The sequence below is a fragment of the Pristis pectinata genome, chromosome 21 (assembly GCF_009764475.1).
Source record: "Pristis pectinata isolate sPriPec2 chromosome 21, sPriPec2.1.pri, whole genome shotgun sequence".
NCBI lineage: Eukaryota > Metazoa > Chordata > Chondrichthyes > Rhinopristiformes > Pristidae > Pristis > Pristis pectinata.
This window is the reverse complement of record NC_067425.1, coordinates 13,173,927-13,193,542: the sequence shown is the minus strand read 5'-3', so window position 1 is coordinate 13,193,542 and position 19,616 is coordinate 13,173,927. Positions and strand designations below refer to the sequence as shown.

General features: G+C 42.3%; 1 long non-coding RNA gene across 1 annotated transcript in view; it reads right to left on the bottom strand.

The window, feature by feature from the left end:
* Nucleotides 1–7,686, bottom strand: part of LOC127581378 (uncharacterized) — a 45,735-nt gene extending 38,049 nt beyond the window's left edge. The window contains exon 1 of the long non-coding RNA XR_007957945.1: nucleotides 7,570–7,686. This is a non-coding gene — a long non-coding RNA (uncharacterized LOC127581378). The remainder of the gene's footprint in view (nucleotides 1–7,569) is intronic.
* Between the last annotated feature and the right edge of the window lie 11,930 nt (nucleotides 7,687–19,616).

The following is a 19,616-nucleotide window of genomic DNA, read 5'->3' as shown; positions in this document are numbered from 1 at the left end:
CAATCTCAATCTCAATAAATACATTTGTCCCCAAATCTGTAGCCTTTTGAGGGAGGAAGATGTACAGTTCTTATGAGAAAATACTTTCTGGTTCTGCTGTAATTTTCATTTGTATTAATGCCTCATTTTCTGGATTCCCCACAGAAGGAATTGCCTTTCTGTCTGGAATCCCTTTCTCATGTGATAAACAGCCTCCTGTGTAAATTTAAGGGACCAGACATTGATTTTTTTTTGCATATGGCCCTTATCATTTAATCCATAACTTGGACCATTCTGGACGGTTTGTTTTCGACCCCCTACCTGAGTTTTAATGTCTAAAACTGTAGACGGCCCTCCAGATGGGATGCAGCCAATATCCTGCACAACTGTGGCAAAACTTCCTCGCTTCCGAATTCTAATTTCTTTTGGATGAAGGTCATTCAGATTTGATTTTCCTCTGTTACTCTTCATGCCTCTATAGTCCCTACTAGTGATCTGTGTAAATTGCACCCGAATCCTACTGCTCCTTCACACTCTCCAGAAAATAATTCCAGATCATCCTACTTGGAGCGGTTGAGCCGACACTCCCCTCGACTTCCACAGTTATGGATTTGCCCACTCTCAATGTTATTGCTTTGCTGCTTATCTTCTTTGCAACTTCCTGCTCTCATCCACATTGGGCACGTTGCCTCGAACTTGGACATTCCTTTACAGTGCACCTTGGAAAACCTGAGGTCCCAATACTGACATCCCAGGCACACCACATGTCACACCCAGCCAATGACAGAGTGAAACACTCTTCCCTTCTCTCTGCCTCCTTCCTTCCAGCTAATTATTGACCCAATATACATGGCTGCCATCTCTTCCCTGGTTTCTCCGCATTGTTGACAACCATTTGTGTGCTCGTTTATGAAATCCCTTCTGAATATTCATAAGTGTGACACAGACACTGCCAAATCCACTGTGCTAGTGATCTCCTCAGGATGATGACTCTGGATTTGTCAGACATGAGCTCTCCCATTAACCAGTGCCTGTGCAACATAGGGCTTGATGATCAGTTGTGATACCTTCTCCACATACAATGTTAAACCAGCAGGTCTGTATCTGTTTGGTTTCCCCCATTTGCTCATCCTAAATGGAGCAAGAGTTTGCATTCCTAGGGTGTAATTCTTGAATGCAGAGGACTTTGGGAAATGACTAACACATCTGCGATTCCCTTACCCAGGAGAGAAGGCAGGAATTTAAATCTGACCACCTTTGCGGACCACTTTACACAGACACACATTATAAACGTATGTAGGTATTGCTGGTATGCACGGTGTTCATGATGATTATGGGGGGGAGACAGAGCCTGTGCCCCAGTTGCCTTCATCCTGGCCTTACCTTAATCCTAAATCCCAGGGTGGAAATGTTCAGCCTCTGCAGGTTTGTCTGTCTTAACCCCTGGAAAGTTGGGAACAATCAGCCAAAGTTCTGGAAGTGTAGAGACTCTCTCCCGCTATATATTGGGGGGATCACAGCTGGGGCCTTTAGACTCAGCAGCAGCCCCGAATCCCAGAGATCCCCCTTCTGGCAACAGTCTGAGGTGGAACAATCCTGTTTGTAACCTCAGTGGGCTGCTCGAGCCAAACTTGTATCCAGACCCTAACCAAGAGGGCCCCGCCCAACTCCTGATCAGCCACTGCAGACGTTTCTCCGTATCTTTGCACCCCTGGAATTGACTGTTCCAAAGCTGTCCTTGGCTAATCAACTCCTTCACCCCTGTGTAAATGTGAAGTCAGCCAAAATTCTTCCACGTGCTAAAACATCCTGTTCACCAATCTCCCTTTCGTTTGCTGCTTGGCTCCCAGTTAAGCAAAGCCTCGACTTCAATCGTCATCTTCATTTTCAAATCCCTCCAATGGCAGCACCTCTCCCTACCACGATAACCTCTGTTCTGGCCTCAGTCTTAATCCTTGGACTGTTGCTGGCCATGCCTTAAGCAGCCAAGGCTATAAGCTTTGAAATTCCCTCCACAACCACTCTGCCTCTCTCCCCTCTTTTTCCTCCTTCTAAAACACTCTGCCTCAGCACCTCTTTATACCTTGGTATAACATTTTTGTTTGATACTATTGGTGTGAAGCACGTGTGCTGTTTTAGGATACTAATGGCGTTAGATAAATACAAGCTGATCGTGTTATTATTCACCACTAAACAAAAGGTAGCATGTTTCCTTCTGAAATAATGCATTTGAGAAATGCCTTCCCCTTATTGACTGAGCTGTTCCCAGTCTATGCGAGAAGTGAACTCTTCCATTTGATCACACGAGGATACAGTCCTAATGCAGGCAATGGGATTGGTGTAGAAGGGCACAAAGGTTGATGTAGACGTGGTTGACCAAAGGGCCTGTTTCTGTGCTGTGTGGCTATGCGACTCTATGACTCTAGGTGCAGATGGGCAAATTAAACTTGGTGCACTTGATATTGAGCTGCTCCCTCTCACCCCCATAATCCCCTCAGTACATCATAACTGTTAGATTGTGCTAAACATAACCTGTGTTGCTAATGTGTTTTCATTAATAGTGAAGCACTGTTCTATAGAATCCAGTGCAGTTGGTGAATAAAACCACAGCAAGTATTGCTGTGCCTGGAGATATACTAATGCTCATAATATTCTGTACTGTGCCCTGATGTTTCTTTCAAGAGTCTAAAAGTTGAGAAATATGGTTAAAAAATGGGCTTGTGTGAGAACCTTCAAAGCATTGCCAGTTGGGGGGTAATGTCCTGGCGTGGACTGAGGATTGGTTAATGCACAGGAAACAGAGAGAAGGGATGGATGAGCAATCCTCCAGTTGGACATTGCTACCAGTGGGGTGCTGCTGTACTGGGACTGGGACTCCAGCTGTTCACCATCTGTAGCAATGATTTGGATAAAGAGATCATGTGTAACACTTTGAAATTTGCTGATGATGCAAAGGCAGTTACAGGACAGGCAACTGGGGAAATATTCTAGATGAGAACCTTCAGCGGATAATGCAACTTGGTTACAAATGGGTTGTGAACTTGCCGTCCTTGTGGTAAAACATTTTCTATAGTTAACAGGCTCTTGGTGCTTATCCTCTGTTTTACATGCACAATCTACTTTTGGTAAGCTCTCCAAAATTGAATGGAGTCCAGCCCAATAGCATTGGGGATGTATGTGACCCAGAGAAATACAAGAAAATAGTTGATGTTCTGCAAGGGTGAGATTGGGTCAAATTTGATCTGCCCTGACTCAAAGCCCTTGCTGAATTCTAACTGTGTATGTTTGGAGTCACAATCCTCCATAGTCTAGGCTCAGAAAATAAAATGGGCTGGGTTGGCCTCGGCCCAATTCTGACACCATATTTGGGGGTGGACATAGGAACAGATGTAGGCCATTCAGCCCCTCAGGCCAGGTCCTTCTTTTTATGGGTGTTAATGGCATTTGCATGAGAGCTCCCATGATGTGTGGACACCACATTGCTGAATTGGTGACAAACCCCCAAATGTTACTTAACTTTGTTCTCATAGTAGTAAATACCTGACATTTTGGGCTTTTTTTATTACTATTTGATCACTCCAGTCATCTTTTACTAGAAGCCCAGCCTTTAGTTTGGTTGGGTTGTCTGTTCTTTTTTAGTGGAACTCTGCTTTCTGATGAGAGGGCCGTGGATGCTTTAGTTTGGTTGGGTTGTCTGTTCTTTTTTAGTGGAACTCTGCTTTCTGAGGAGAGGGCCGTGGATGCTTTGGTGACCCTGTGCTCCAACCAATCCTACTCCCTTGTTCGAAATAAAAGAAGACACTGCATTGCCAACGGATCAAGTTCCAGTCACAAGAATATGGACACACATTACTCTCTAATGAAAGACACCAGGTAGTGCTGTGTGACCTCCTGGAGTGAAACATTGGCCACAGGCTGGTGACCAAAATCAGAGTCATATATGGCAGCAGCTATTTGGAACCAAGCAAGTAATCTCACCTAATGTGTTCAGCAGAAGGTATGAAAAATAAATGTATCCATTAAAAGAGACCCTTGCATTTGTAAAGAGCCTTTACAACCTTAGGTTGGGCTGATTCTATGTCATATGTAAAGAGGGAGAAAGAGAAACCAGAGAACTTTAGACCAGGAAATTACCCGAGTCAATGATTGAAGTTAAATTCACTAAAGACCTTGAAAACATTCATTTCCTTGGAAACAACGCACATGGAGTTGTAAAGGGCAGGTCATGACTAATGGAAGCGATTACATATTGTGAAGGGGTGACTGAAGTAGTAGTGGGGAGGAATTCCAATGGATGGTCATTCGGTTGACCTTCCAGAAGGTGTTTGATGAAGTCCCTCATAAAAGACTGTTAGCTAAATTTGAAGTTCAAGGATGTGAGGCCAAATTATTATCCTTATTTGGAGACTATCTCCTCCAATTCAATCAGATATTAAAGATAATGGGGAGAAACCTTATCCAAATGTCTTTTAAATGTTGTTATTGTACCTGCTTCAAGTACTCTCTCTGGCAGCTTGTTCCATACGTGCACCACCCTCTGCATGAAGAAGCCCCTCAGATCCCTTTTAAATCTTTCCCCTCTCATTCTTAAACCTCCGCAGATGTTGCTTGACCTACTGATTTCCTCCAGCAGTTTGTTTTTAGCTCCAGATTCCAGCAACTGCAGTCTCCTGTGTCTCCTGTGGTCATGTACCAACTTTCCTTACAGTATGACCAGTTGATGGGGGGGTTCCCAGCAACCGTTTTCTATCTTTTGGAAGCTGGATGTGGCCAGCTTTGAATGGATAACCTCTCTGCTGCCAATACAAGCCCGTCCATTCTATGGATAGGTATAAGCAGCATGGCAATTCTAGGCTCCCAGCTGAAGTGGCAGAGTTATCTGAGAGAGGGTAATCTTTAACCATATAATAGCACAAGAAGTACGCCAACTGCACAAGATAAGTGAATATCAACTCTTTTGATATTAAATGTTCTTTGCAATATTCAAAAACTATTCATATGTTTTATTAATATAATTAAAACTTCATTTCTCAAGTTTCAAAGCTGAATTCATAAAGCAAAATATTCTTTGGCAAAACCACTGATTAACCATTCTTGAAATAAACTATTTAAAGTAACCACAACTGTGCATATTTTTTGCTGCATTAACCTCCATTCGTTAAAGGTGGTGTGAACTGGGCCTGATACTCTAAACTTGGGGGATTCTTAACTGTTACTTATCCTTGAGTGTGGAGTTTTCAAGATTTTCAGAAACACATTTGTTGGTAAAAACACCTCCTGAATGTATTTATGGCACATATTATGAATAAAATATATTTTACGGAACAAAAATCTGGAACACGTGTGTTCTAACATCATGCACTTTCCTACTTTTAATCGTTCCATCATTGGTTGCCTTGGCTCCAGCTGGGCAGGCCCAAGACTCTGGGATTGAAAAACGGAAAATGCTGGAAACACACTGCAGGCGAGGCAGCAGCAGTGGAAAAAGACACAGAATTAACATGTCAGATCGAAGATCCGTACAAGTTGTGATGAAATTGTGTTGGTTTTGTTGCAGAAATCTCTGACATCTCCAATAATCAACAACATTTCTAGCACGTGGATATTCTGCATTTTTTTTAAAAGCACACAGGTAACTGGTTTGTGAACTATGCTGAGTTTGATAGAGGCTATCTCAAATTAACACGGAGAGATAGAATAGAGGTTTATATCGTTCAGCCGCTACTCACTTTAAGCAAGGAACTAAGAAACAATCATGTATTAATCCAAAAATTCAATCAGTCTGGTTCATTTTCCTAACCTCAATGAAAACTTTACTAAAGCAATTAAAATGTTCTCTCTGCCCATAGGTTCAATTAGCAATGGAATCATTATTGCATGTTCTGCAAGGTTAATAGCACTGGGCCTCTTGTGTTATTTTACCACGTTATTATTCCTACATCTCAATAATCCTCCATTAAAACATAGAAGAAAAAACAAATTATACCTATTAAAGATTTGAACAGTACTGCCTGCTGCTCAACCATGCATTGCAGACCCCAATATTCCTGACTGAATGATTATTATTTATTATTAATATTGGTTTATTATTTTTACATGTACCAATGTATAGTGAAAACTTTTGTTTTGCATGCCATCCATACAGATTATTTCACCACATCAGTGCATTGAGGTAGTACAAGGGAAAAGCAATATTCATGTTCAGTTTACACCTGATTGTCAAACTGATTTTATCATATTAAGGTAACATCTCCCTATTCTCACAGTCAGGTGGATCCGTCATTAAACTCTCATTATTCTGGGGTACTTTTAAATACCAAAACTGTTGTCAAAACCTACTGCATACATCAGCTGAAACAGAGTGCAGTATTAACAGGGAAGTTATTCCTGTTCCTCTACCTTCTAAATATGAGATGACCTCATTGAACTTTTTTAAAGTCCAGGAATCTGAGGGAGGGCTAACAGAGAAATGCTTTGATTCCTGTTGAGGGTGTTTAATGGTTAAGTTACTGGGTTAGTCGTCAGAGACAAGGATCATTGATCCAGAGGTATGTTCAGATCCCAACATGGTGGGGTCAGATGAGGAACAAAGTGGTGAGTGAAATTTACATTCAAATAGTTAAATAAAATCAGAATTTAAAATAAAACCAGCACCAGTGGCGGTAATCATGAAAATATCAGAATGTCATGTAAAACTCCATCTGGTTTACAAAAGACCTTACTGGCATCCTCATCTAGTCTGGACTATTTGTGACTCCAGACCCACCAAAGTGGTTGGTACTTAGCTGCCTTCCCAGTTCAGGGTAGTTAGGGATGGAGAATGAATGCCATGTCGCCAGAGACATCTCCATTCAGTGAGTGGATAAAGCAAAAACTCCAGACCACAAAGGGTTAAATGACCATAAAGATGTGCATTGCCTTTTGAATGAAAACGGGATACACTCCTCCTTTTCACTGTGGTTAATTGTAGGTGAAATCACATTCATATATCTGATTTTCCACATTTATTTCAACACTAGTGTAACTAGTATTTTGGGTTCCTTCCCCTGGCAGACACTGAGGCTATCCTTGTGGCTAGCCAGCTTATTTCTAGGCTTGTCCCCACTGCTCTGAAACAGTCCCAGCAGTGTAGAAGGGATTCTCTCTTCTTCTTCGGTGTGAGTGAAGGTGCCTAATGTTGCATAACATCTCCTCTAAGGGAATGGTTGAGTGGAACCCTTGAAAGGCAGGTTCTTACTTTCTGTCAGCAGCTTCACTTCAGAAAGTACTCCATTTGTAAAGATGTGAAAGGCATCAAATAAATGAAACTCTTCCTCAATTCCCTTTCTGTCTCTTTAGGGCAATAGGTATGTTGCTCTAACACATACAGCATCATCTACAAATTAAAGTCAGCATCCAGCTCAGATTTATTAAGAACAAGATATTAAACCTTGCACTTACAGTAATTAGTAGTAAATATTCCAGAAAATTGCTTTCCCATTATTGTGCAAGTAAAGAATAAATGCTCACTATTAGACATTATGCACTCCAAGCATCAATATCCTTTAAAAGTCCATACAAGTGGTTTATGATTCAAAATTGAAATCTTACCTTTCACTGCAATGTTCTGTTGGTATTCAGTTCCAACATGAAGCAATTCCTGAGTACATACTGTAATCTAATGTCAAAAGATCTTGATTTCTCTCCATTCATAATTCAGGTTCTCACTATATGCACAGTTGAAAAACTGAACAGTTTTGAGATTCTGTGAATGCACTGATTAAAAACAAAATCAATCACCCACAATTCTCAGCCCATCTTTATATATAACTATTTCCATGATGTGTGCAAGAACATGAGTTGAGGTGAAAATTACACCCACGCACTACTCAGTGATTCGCCATTTCAGCTCATGAGGAAATTAGAGGCATGATTCTAAACCGAAATAAATGTTTGACATCTCCTTGTTGATCATTGCAGTAACGTTGTGGTTTTGTTATAATGTCAATGATATCTGTTTGGCTCTGGCCTTTCTTACACAGCTGGCTGTTACATTACATTGTTTTCTCATTGTGTAAATTATTACTCTTTTTCCTAAACTTTGATCATTAAAGAAGCTTTTCTGGTTTCATTCCTGTCTATCCAGTTGTAGAAAGAGGAACTCTTGCAAGGGCATCAAACAAGTATCTGGATGAGCACTTCAATCTCCAAAGCATAGAAGGTTATGGACCAAGTGCTGGTGATTCGGATTGGTGTAGGTGGGTACTTTTAGAAGCCAAGTTCAAGTTGGTTGGCTTGGGCATACATACCCATAGTATAAATGTCATGCAAACCAGCAGCAGCACAGTAAATTACAAACATGGCAAACATAAACTAACATAAATGAACTTAAATCATACATAGCTTACATGACAAAATAAGCAAGAACAAACATTATGACATTAGTGCAAGCTGAAGAAGAGAGAAAAGAAATATAGTCTGAGGTAGAATTAAGGTTTTTCAGGGCAGTTCAAGAACCTGATGCAGTGGGGAAGAAGCTGTTGTTGAACCTTGAGGTGTGGGTCTTCATGCTCCTGTACCTCCTGCCTGATGGCAGTAACGAGAAGAGGGCATGGCTCGGATGGCTGGGGTCCTTAATGATGGATGTCGCCTTCCTGAGACATCGCCTCTTGTAGATGTCCTCGATGGTGGGGAGAGCTGTACCCGTGATGGAATTGGCTGAGCCCACCACTCTCTGCAGCCTCTTGTGTTCCTGTGCATTGGAGTTTCCATACCATGCTGTGATGCAACCAGTCAGAATGCTTTCCTCTGCACATCTGTAGAAGTTCGGCAGGGTCTTCAATGACATGCTGAATCTCCTTAAACTTCTAGGACAGTAGAGACATGGGGCACCTTTTTCATGGTTGCATCTATGTGTTGGGCCCAGGATAGGTCCTCCGAGATGTTGACACCCAGGAACCCAGAAAGTTGCTCACCCTTTCCACTGCAGACCCTTCAATGAAGAGTGGTGCTTGTTCTTCTGATTTCCCTTCCTAAAGTACACAATCAGTTCCTTGGTTTCGCTGATGTGGAACGCAAGGTTGTTGTTACAGCAGCACTCAAACATCTGACTTAGCTCACTCCTGTATGCCTCTTCGTCACCATCCGTGATTCTACCAACAACAATGGTGTCATCGGCAAATTTGTAGATGGTGTTAGAGCTATGCTTAGCCATACAATCGTAGGTATAGAGAAAGTAGAGCAGGAGGTTAAACACTCAGCCCTGAGGTGTGCCTGTGGTGATGGTCAGTGAGGAGGAGGTGATGTTTCCAATCTGCACAGATTGTGGTCTCCCAGTGAGGAGGTCGAGGATCCAGTTGCAGAGGGAGGTGCAGATGTCTTGGAGCTTGACAGTCGGTTTTGAGGGGATGATGGTGCGGACCCCCAAGCTGTAGTCAATGAACAACAGCTTGGTGTAAATGTTCCAGTTGCCCAGGTGGTCCAGAGCAGAGTGGAGAGCCAGCGAGATATCATCTGCTGTGGAGCTATTATGTCGATAGGCGAATTGAAGTGTGTCCAGGTCCTTACTGATGGGGGAGTTAATTCGAGCTGTAACAAACTTCCTGAAGGACTTAATTACAACGGATGTAAGCGCTACCAGACAGTAGTCATTGAGGCAGGTCAACCTGCTCTTCATAGGCACTAGTACTATTGATGCCATCTTGAAGCATCCATACTTGATGGTTGGCATGGACATAGTGGGCTAAGGGGTTTGTTTCTGTGCGGTGTCACTCTCAGGCCTAATGAATGGCTTTTCATCTTGTCCTACTTCTTGGAAACACAACATTGGTCAGGGGCATCATTCAAAAAACTGATTAGCTCAGCTGCAACAACAACACTTGGCACTAAATTACCAGTGCCTTTCGTGTCTCCTCTCCGTCTCGGTAATGTGTCTGACTCCAGTCCCAACTCATTTTCATTGGCTCCAAACCCCTTCATCCATTTCTTCATTACCACTGGCATCGTTTATTTCAAGATCTTCAAATTTTCTCGCTACTGGAAAGCTCAGGCCATCCAAAGCTCTGTTTTCCGTCTCCTGAACCATTCACCCATCACTTGCTGTACATTGTTTCCCGGTTAAGCAATGACTCTATTGAAAAATTCCCACTCTTGTTTGCATTGTGTACTCCTACCCTCTCACCATCTGTAATCTTCACCAGCACCATAACCCCTCAGACCTCCGCAAGTCTGGTCTGCTGAGAATCCACTGACAGCTGTGCATTCAGCTGCCAGGGCTCTGAGCTCTGGAATTCCCTCCCTACACCTCTCCACCTCTCCTTCTTTCTCTAAAATGCTCCTTCAAACCTACTTCTTTAAGCAGCTGCCCAAATATATATATAGTGTAGTATAGTGTAATATATATAGTGTAGCATCTGATCTTGTTTGATAACACCCCTGTTGAAGCACTGTTTTTCTCCATTAAGGGTACTCCATACGACGAAAGGTTTAGTTGCTGCTGTTATTCTAGTCAATATTAAGCTATGTTTCCTCCAGACTGAAGTAAACAGCTCCTGTTTTGAAAAATTTCCACAGCACTTGCAATTTTGCTGCCCTTTACCACCACAGCTTCTGAAAAGCCAAAGATATGATTTTAATTTTGGTAGTTAAAAGGAAACCACATCGCAATGGAAAATCTGCTGCACCAACGTCTATTTTTGCTTCATTTCCTGTCTGGGTTTCTTTGAAAACAAAATGTGATGAATTTAAGATAAATATCTTGAATTCAAAAAAAACAACTAGTTTCCCCCACATTGAGGATCGAGTCCTGGGGTTTAGGTGGATGACCCATGAGATGCCCTTGAACCGGGAGTCAGGTGTAAGCAGACAGCGCAGCATTGGGGTGGATGAGATCCCAGGAACCTTAATGGAATAATGAGAGGTGGGATGGAGATTGTGCATTGGGAACAGTTGAAATTTAACCCAGCATCAAATGAGAAGCTTTTAGAATTTAGGCTGAATACAGAGGATTTATGATGTAGGCATCTAGTCAGAAGCGATAACTGGCCAAAATATACTTCCAGTCCATATAACTAAAACCAAGTCCTTATGATCTTAACACTACAAGTGATTCACCTGTTATTTCATTGCTGTTTGCGGGACTTTCCCACATTACAGCAGTAACTACGCTTTGTATTTTGGACATCCTGTGGTATTTCCTAACAGGAGTAAACGAACCCTGACATAAATGGAAGGTATTTCATTACTGTATCCTGAAGGCAGGTTTGCAGAGCATCAGAGGGGGAGGCTGTCAGGACACAGATATGGATCCAGTGAATGAAACTCTGAGACAGGCAGGACATTCAGTAGACGAGGTAAGGTCTAAGGAGTAGGTGGAGGTGGAGGGAGATGTCTCTCAGGGAAGAAGTGGAGGTGGATGCAGAGTCTCTGAGGGAGGAGGTGGAGATGGAGGGTGGTGTCCCTAAGGGTGGAGATGGAGATGGAGGGGAGTCCCTGAGGGAGGAGGTGGAGGGGAGTCTCTAAGGGAGGCACATGGACCAGCAAAGGAAATGGAAAAAAGTAATCTGACAAACTGTGTTAAGATTTCACTCATGAGAGGGAGGTGGCTACTTAGTGCACACGGAAACTGATTTATATTCCCCACAGACTCCACCACCCCCATGGTCCTGTCCTTTGCCTATTTCTTCAGTAGATAGCTCGCTCTCAGAACTGAGTTTTGGAGTCTGACACACTTCAGGTTCAGCTCAACTGCTCAAGCTGTTTTAGGTTACCTCATGTTTCACGGAAATTTAACTTTTTTTTCTTTTTCAAAGAGATGGTTGAACTTACATTCACCTCAAAGTCAAAATTCAAAGTCGAGTTTAGTGTCATATGCACAAGTACATGTGTGCACAGGTGCAATGGAAAACTTACTTGTAGCAGCATCACAGGCACAAAGCACCTGATACACAACATTCACAAGCAAAACATAAATTAAACAAAATTGTACACAATCTTTACAAGAAAGAACGCAATTAGAACAAAATAAATTGTAGTGCAAAGTGATCAAAGTGGTCACAGTGTTGCTATACTGAGGCAGTGGTTAGGATTGTGCAGGTTGGTTCAAGAACTGAACGGTTGAAGGGAAATAGCTGTTCTGAAACCTGATGTTGCAAGACTTCAGGTGTTTGTGCCTCCTGCCCGATGGTAACTGTGAGAAGGTGGCATGGCCCAGATGGTGGTGATCTTTAATAGATATTGCTGGGCTTGAGGCAGCGTCTCCTGTAGATACTACTGATGGTGGGGAGGGATGTGCCCGTAATGTATTGGGCAGAGTCCACTACTCTCTGCAGCTTGTTATGTTCCTATGCATTCGAATTGCTGTACCAGACCATAGTGCAACCAGTCAGGATGCTTTCAACAGTACATCTGCAAACAATCCAAACCTCCTTAACCTTCTAAAGATGCTGGCGCGTCTTCCTTGTGATTGCATCTATGTGCTTTTCTGTTAGATTACACACATATATTCTGACTCCGCACACCTTGGTCTCCATTCGCATAGCTGGGTGGCTGCATTTGCCCGTATTGCCAAGATGGGTTCAAGCTAGGAGAAAAAGAAAGAAAGGAAGACTTACATTTCAATAGCTCCTTAATTGTCCTCCCAAAGTGTTTCACGGCTAATTGTATACCTTTGAAGTGTGGTTGCTGTTGTCATACAGAAAACACAGCTGCCAATTTAAACCCAAATAATAACCAGGTAATCTGCTTTTGATGATGTAAATTGAAGGATAACTGTTGGATAGGACACTGTGAATAACTCCCCACTTTGCTCTGAAACAGGACCACAGAATCCTTTACATCCACTGAAGAGAATAGGGAGGACCCTGACTTCACATTCTGAAGAAAGCTCTAGCAATGCATCACTCCCTCAGGATGCACAGAAATTTCACCTGGGGTTTAATCTAACACCAGCAGAAAAGCTTCTGTAGATATGTAAAATGGAATAGATTTTCAGAAGTTTACTTGAGTCCCTCACAGACTGAGACTTCATATTTTCCTTCTTTGTCTCAGTCTCTTGACATCGAGGATGATTTGTTACCATTCCAGTTACACACACACACACACACACACACACACACACACACACACACACACACACACACACACACACACACACACACACACACTCTCTCTCTGACTCCACACACCGTACACACAAACACATGATCTGACCGCTCTCTTTTCCTTCAGCTCCTTTCCTCACACGTCCAACCTGATAACTTCCCTCAAACCACCACGTCGGACTTCCCTAGCTGTTTCCCTCAGGCTCACTCCTCCCCTGGTCCCTGTCCCTCTCAGCTTCTTCCACTTTCACTCGCCTCCTTCCTGCTCAGCTCCTCTGATGGTCGTCTCAAATTCAGGGTCTCTCTCTCTCTCTCTCCCCCTATACATCAGAGGTAGGGAAAACATTGATATCTATTATTGATAACAGAAAATAATAATTAGATTGAGTAGAGTCGATGTGGATTTATAAAAGGGATATAATTCTTAATAAAGTTTTTTGGTGTTGAAACTAGCAGGATAGATAAGAGGGAACAAGAGGATCGGGTGCATTTGGACATTCAGGAGATCTTCAATGAGGTGTCACACAAGGGATTATTAAACAAAATTAGAACACATGTGATTGAAGATAGGAGATAATGTACTGACATAGATCGAGGACTGATGAATGAACAGAAAACAAAAAAAGTAAATGGGTTGTTTACGGGTCAGGAGGCTGTGACCAGTGGATTGCCACAAGGATCAGTTCTTGGGCTGCAGTTGTTCACAATCTGTATTGATGATTAGATGAGGGGATGAAGTGTGGTAAGTCCAGGCTTGTTGATGCAAAGGTGGGGGGAGTGTGAGTTGTGAGGGGGATGCAGAAAGGCTTCAGCAGAACACAGAGTGGCTAAGTGAATGTGTGGGGACATTGGCAGGTGGAAAACGATGTGAAAAAAGGATAAGTCATTTGCTTTGGTGGAAAAAAAAATAGAAATGGGGAGAACTCTTTAAATGGTGAGAGATTTAAAGATGTAGATGTGCAGAGGGACCCAGGAGTCCTTGCACACCCCAGCCAGAAAAATCAACATTTAGGTACAACATTCAGTTGGGAAGGCAAATGGTAGGTTGGCTTTTATCGAAAGAGAAGTTGAATACACTGGTAAAGACACTGGTGTGCCTGGAATATTGTGAATAGGTCTGGTCTCCCTTTTCAAGGCTATACCTCTGATAGAAAGAACGCAACAAAGGTTCGTCATATTGACTCCTGGGTTGGGAAATTGTTCCATGAGGAGATATTAAGCAGACTGGGCTTAGACACTCTTAAGTTTTGAAAATTGAGGGTTGAACTCATGGAAACGTGCAAAATCCATACTTGTTTAGTCAGGGTAAATGCAGGGATGACGTTGCTCCAGGCTGGGGTGTCCAGAACAGGGGGTCGTAGTCTCAGAATAAGGATTCAGTCATTCAGAGCAGAGGTGAGAAAAAAATCTTTATTTAGAAGGAATGAATCTTTGGAATTCCATGTCCGGAAGGCTGTGGAAGCTCAGTCACGGAGTATATTCATGTCAGTGGTTGAGAGATCTTTGGATGTTGAGAGCAGCAGGGGATATGGGATTGGTGTTAAAAGTGATGCCAAGGTAAAAGGTTGCCCAAGGTCTGAATGATGCGAGCACAAAAGAAGTGGTCTATCCTGCTTCTATTCATCATGTTCCAGTTCTTTGTGTTTTAGGTCCTTGGAGTGGAATTTAAATCCATAACCTTCTGACTACCTACTGAGCCACAATTAACACTGGAGCCTGCCAGCAGGTGAACATGTGACCTGTGCATCAGTCATTTTATAATTAGCCATGCGAATGTGGTGAATAATCAGTCTTTATAACGGAGTCATTCCAGGAAGGGAACTGATACTTCACAGTGATGTAAAGCAACTTCTGGACTCCCAAATTACAACAAATTCTTCACCTGAGAGCCTGAAGGTAAAAAATGCTTAGCAATTCTACAAGGCTAAGATATTAAATCCATTGCTTGCAATTAAAGATAAGGCACAGGAGCAGAAAGCCAGGCCGGATACTTTTCAGAATGGTTGTCTAGAACTTGCAATGAGGATAACACTGGGGCAATCACTGGGGGGATTCTTGTTTAATGTGCATGTCTGGAAGGTGCAGGCAGTGCATTGTGCTTCTTCACAGGGTGGACTATTGCAGCCTTCCCAGTATAATCAGTGAAGTATGTACAAACTCTCCTGACTGTAAGCATAGTGTATCAATCTGCCTGAACATATTGTACTCTGTGTATCTGTGTACTGTGATTTTGCTGGGCAGGAGAGACAGCTGGTGTACCTGCTTTGAATTGGCAGTGGAGTGCAACTAGCGCATGGTAGTGTAGTGGTTAACGTAACGCTATTACAGCGCCAGCGACCCAGGTTCAATTCTCGCCGCAGTCTGTAAGGAGTTTTGTATGTTCTCCCCGTGCCTGCTTGTGTTTCCTCTGGGTGCTCTGGTTTTCTCCCACATTCCAAAGACGTACAGGTTAGGAGCTGTGGGCATGCTACGTTGGTGCCGGAAGAGTGGCGATACTTGCGGGCTGCCCCCAGCGCATTCTCAGTAATGCAAAAAGATGCATTTCACTGTGTGTTTTGATGTACATGTGACCAACAAATAAATATCTATCTAATATCTACTGAGCTGTGTGACTCTTACATAATGCTAGTAAGGATTAGATGGGCTGGGTGGTCTTCTTCCATGCTGTGGCCATTCTTTGATTCTGAGAAAATATAACAATACACAGTCTGGATCCATTTTTATTTTAAATTTATTCATTTGTGGACATCACTATCAATGTCGATGTTATTTCTTCAACTCTAATTGCCGCTGAACTAAGAATTAACCAGATTGGTGGTCTGGAGTCACGTGTAAGTCAGACCAGGTAAGGACAGTTTCCTTTTCCAAAGGTTGTCAGTGAGCCAGCTGGGTTCTTACTGACAGTCTAAAATATTCCCAAGTCATTTTAAAAAAACCTTACTTGAATTTAAATTCCTCACTAGGGACATGAGTGGGATTCAAACTCATAGAGTTCTAGAGTCATAGAGAGATACAGCACAGAAACAGGTCCTTCAGCCCAATGAGTCTGCACCACCCATTTACCCACTAATCCCATGTCTTTTCTTCTCCTCAACTCCACACATTCTTTTTAACTCCCCCCAAATTCTACCATTCACTAACACATTGATCAAAGACCCAGAACTCTAACTGCAGCTACAGTAACTTCACCACCGGCCTAACAAGCCCTCGTATGAGCATGTGCAGGTGATAAGATATTTCTGTGACTAATATCCTACTCAGATTGACATCCAACAACGTTGCATTATGTCTACTCAGCTTGTCAGGAAGAAGAACATTCACTTCAAGTGGTTTATCCAGCCTGGGGTGTGTAACTCCCTCCTGGGAAGGTGCATAATATTGAGGTAATTTATTAGGAAGTTAAAATGAAAGTAAAAATAAACAAAAAATAAATTTGGCATGTTTTCCTCCTGGGTTGTAGGGCCGCTAATTGTCTTTGGTAGCTCCTGGGGCGGCCCAATTCCTTAAAAAGAGCCGCCTATGACATCAGCAGCTACTTATGGTGATGGGGTGGGCGGGTGTATTTCACTGAGTTGGAACAAGTGGGGTTTCATCCTGTATGGCTGGGAACCAGTGGCCAAGCTGTAAGTAACCAGAAGTACTTATAGAGCTCAATGAGTCAGTGCAACCCCTTGAGGTTGCAAAATGCTTCATACTCCCTCATCTATTGTGAATACATGTTGGCTATTGAGTTGTAGTGAATCAGCCAGGTATATGTGTCTGCCATTTTTGCCATTGGACTGATGACTACTCAATACCATCTCTCTTGCCAACTCTCCCTTCTGTTGTATGCATTCAAATTTGAGATCATTTGAGCAGCACAGTGGCCTAGCTTGTAGAGCTGCTACCTCACAGAGCCAGTGACCTGGGTTCAATCATGACCTCTGCCAGTGTCTGTGGGAAGTTTGCACATCCTCTCTGTGACCATGTGGGTTCTTTCTGACTTCTCTGGTTTCCTCCCAGGGTGCGTGGATTGGTGGATTAATTGGCCAATATAACTTACGCCTGGTGTGTAGGTAAGTGGTAAAAACTGGGTGGGGTTGATCAGAAGGTGAGGTGAATAAAATGGGATTAGTGTAGGGTTAATGTAAATGGGTGCTTAAAGTCAAAATCAAAGTCGAGTTTATTGTCATATGTCAAGTACATGTGTGCACAAGTACAATGAAAAACTTACTTGCAGCAGCATCACAGGCACATAGCATCATATAAGTATTCACAAGAAAAAACATAAATTAAACATAAATTATACACAATGTTTACAAGAAAGAACACAATTAGAACAAAAAGAAACAAGGTCCATTTTGGTGCAATGTGATCAAAGTGGCCATAATGTTGCCAAGCTGCAGTGATTAGGGTTTTGCCAAATGGTTCAAGAACCGAATGGTTGAAGGGAAGCAGCTGCTAATAGTCATCGTGGACTCTGTGGGCAGAAGGGCCTGTTTCCATGCTGTATGGCTATGACTCTCTATTTTATACAGGATTCACGCAATAATATCGTGCTTACTGAGAGAATTATGCAGATGGGTGAAAAAGTTCACCCAAAGCCCTGTGGCTTTCATCAGCTTTCTGCTGATGTTGTGCAGAAGGTACAGTAGAATGCTTGTGGGGGCTGAGTGAGCAAACTCTATTGGACCCAGAAAATAAACATAGCAATGAATAGGTTATCCAGCCCCTCAATCTTCTATTGTTATTGTTAGATCATGGTTGACATGCTCAACTAATAAAAATATTAATCTTGAAAATTTCAAAAAACTCAATGAAGAGGAATCTTACCAAAATATTCTTTTAATATTAGATGACTGAAGGGAATAACTAAAAAAAATGCTTCAAATCAGTAACTAATTATAGGGTTGATTGGTTATTTGTCCTCTGTTAATATAATGGACTGTGACTTGATGGTAAGCAGTGTGGGTCCACTCTCAGGTGCTGGAAGATCAACACTTCATAACATGATATCAGGAATGGATGATTGTAGTTATAATGAGAGATTTTAAAAAAAATCTGAAGCAGTGGAAAAAGAGAAAATGAAAAAGGCTTTCAAATACATTGAAAAGTTTGAGTGCAACATAATTTCTGACAATGAAGTGGCAACGCAATAAATCATTAGTGGTGGTGCACTGAGTTGTGGGAATAACATGCAAACCACGTGTGGCATGCATCAGTATATTCAGGTTTCGGGAGGATGGTAACTTAGAATAACAATACTGATACGGAGAAAGAAATGTTCTTTTCGGCTGTTGGTTCAGGTTGGACGGCCTGTCGAAAAAGTCTCTCATTGAATGTAGTTCACTGTGCCCTCTACTGGTCAGAGAATATCTTTCAGTTGCTCTTTCTTAGGCATATTCCAATGACAACATTTAGATTGATAGGTCTTGAGTATTGTTGATTTTTATTTTTAGGGCAGTTGGCAGGTTCTTTGGCTTTTAGTTTCATATTTCTTTATGACATCAAGTCCTGGGAGCAATACCACTAATCCCATTGTCCCACTTATTTCCCTATCTCCTATTGTCTCTCATCTATCCATCATCTTCACCTCGATACTCCCACCACCCACCTACACTAAGTTACAGAAGCCAATTAACTTATAACCAACTCATCTTTGGGGTGTGGGTGGAAGCTGGAATCCCCAGGGGAACCCCACACGGTCACAGGGAGAACGTGCAAACTCCACACAGAGAGTACAGGAGGCCAGGATTGAATGTGGACCACTGCAACTGTGAGGCAGCTGCTCCTCCTACTGCACTACTTTTAGTATTTGGCAAAAGTTGGGTACCTTTGGTTGTTAAAAAGGCCGGTCTTGAGCCAACTTTCCCCATCCATAAAGCACAACTACATTTAAATCTGTAATATTAACACATGGACATCTATATTGTTAAAATTTACCACCGTCTGCTAGTTTACTACAGTTACACCACCAACGAGCATGTCTCACAGAAAGGACCAACCCAGTAACCTATCCTCACATTTTGAAAGCCACCTGCAAGATTCTGAAAGCAAAACGAATGAAAGTGTAAATTCTGCATGGTTAATATTTACTGCCAGCATAAAATTTTACTGGGTTGGAAAAAAATTTTTTCCCAATAGCCATTGAGGGATGTGTTTTAAAAATATTTTTATTGGTTACAACAGGAACATTACAGCCATAAAAATAAATTACCACAGTCTTCCAATGATGGTAGTGTAGCGGTTAGCGTAACGCTTTGCAGCGCCAGCGACCTGGGTTCAATTCCGGCTGCTGTCCGTAAGGAGTTTGTACGTTCTCCCCGTGTCTGAGAGGGTTTCCTCCGGGTGCTCCGGTTTCCTCCCACATTCCAAAGACGTGTGGGTTAGGAAGTTGCAGGCATGTTATGTTGGCGCTGGAATCGTGGCGACACTTGTGGGCTGTCCCCAGAACACTCTATGCAAACGATGCATTTCACTGTGTGTTTCAATGTACATGTGACTAATAAAGAAATCTTATCAAGTCAGTAAGAAAGGTGAGAAATGACCCAATCCTGCAGGAAAAATAAATAAATATTC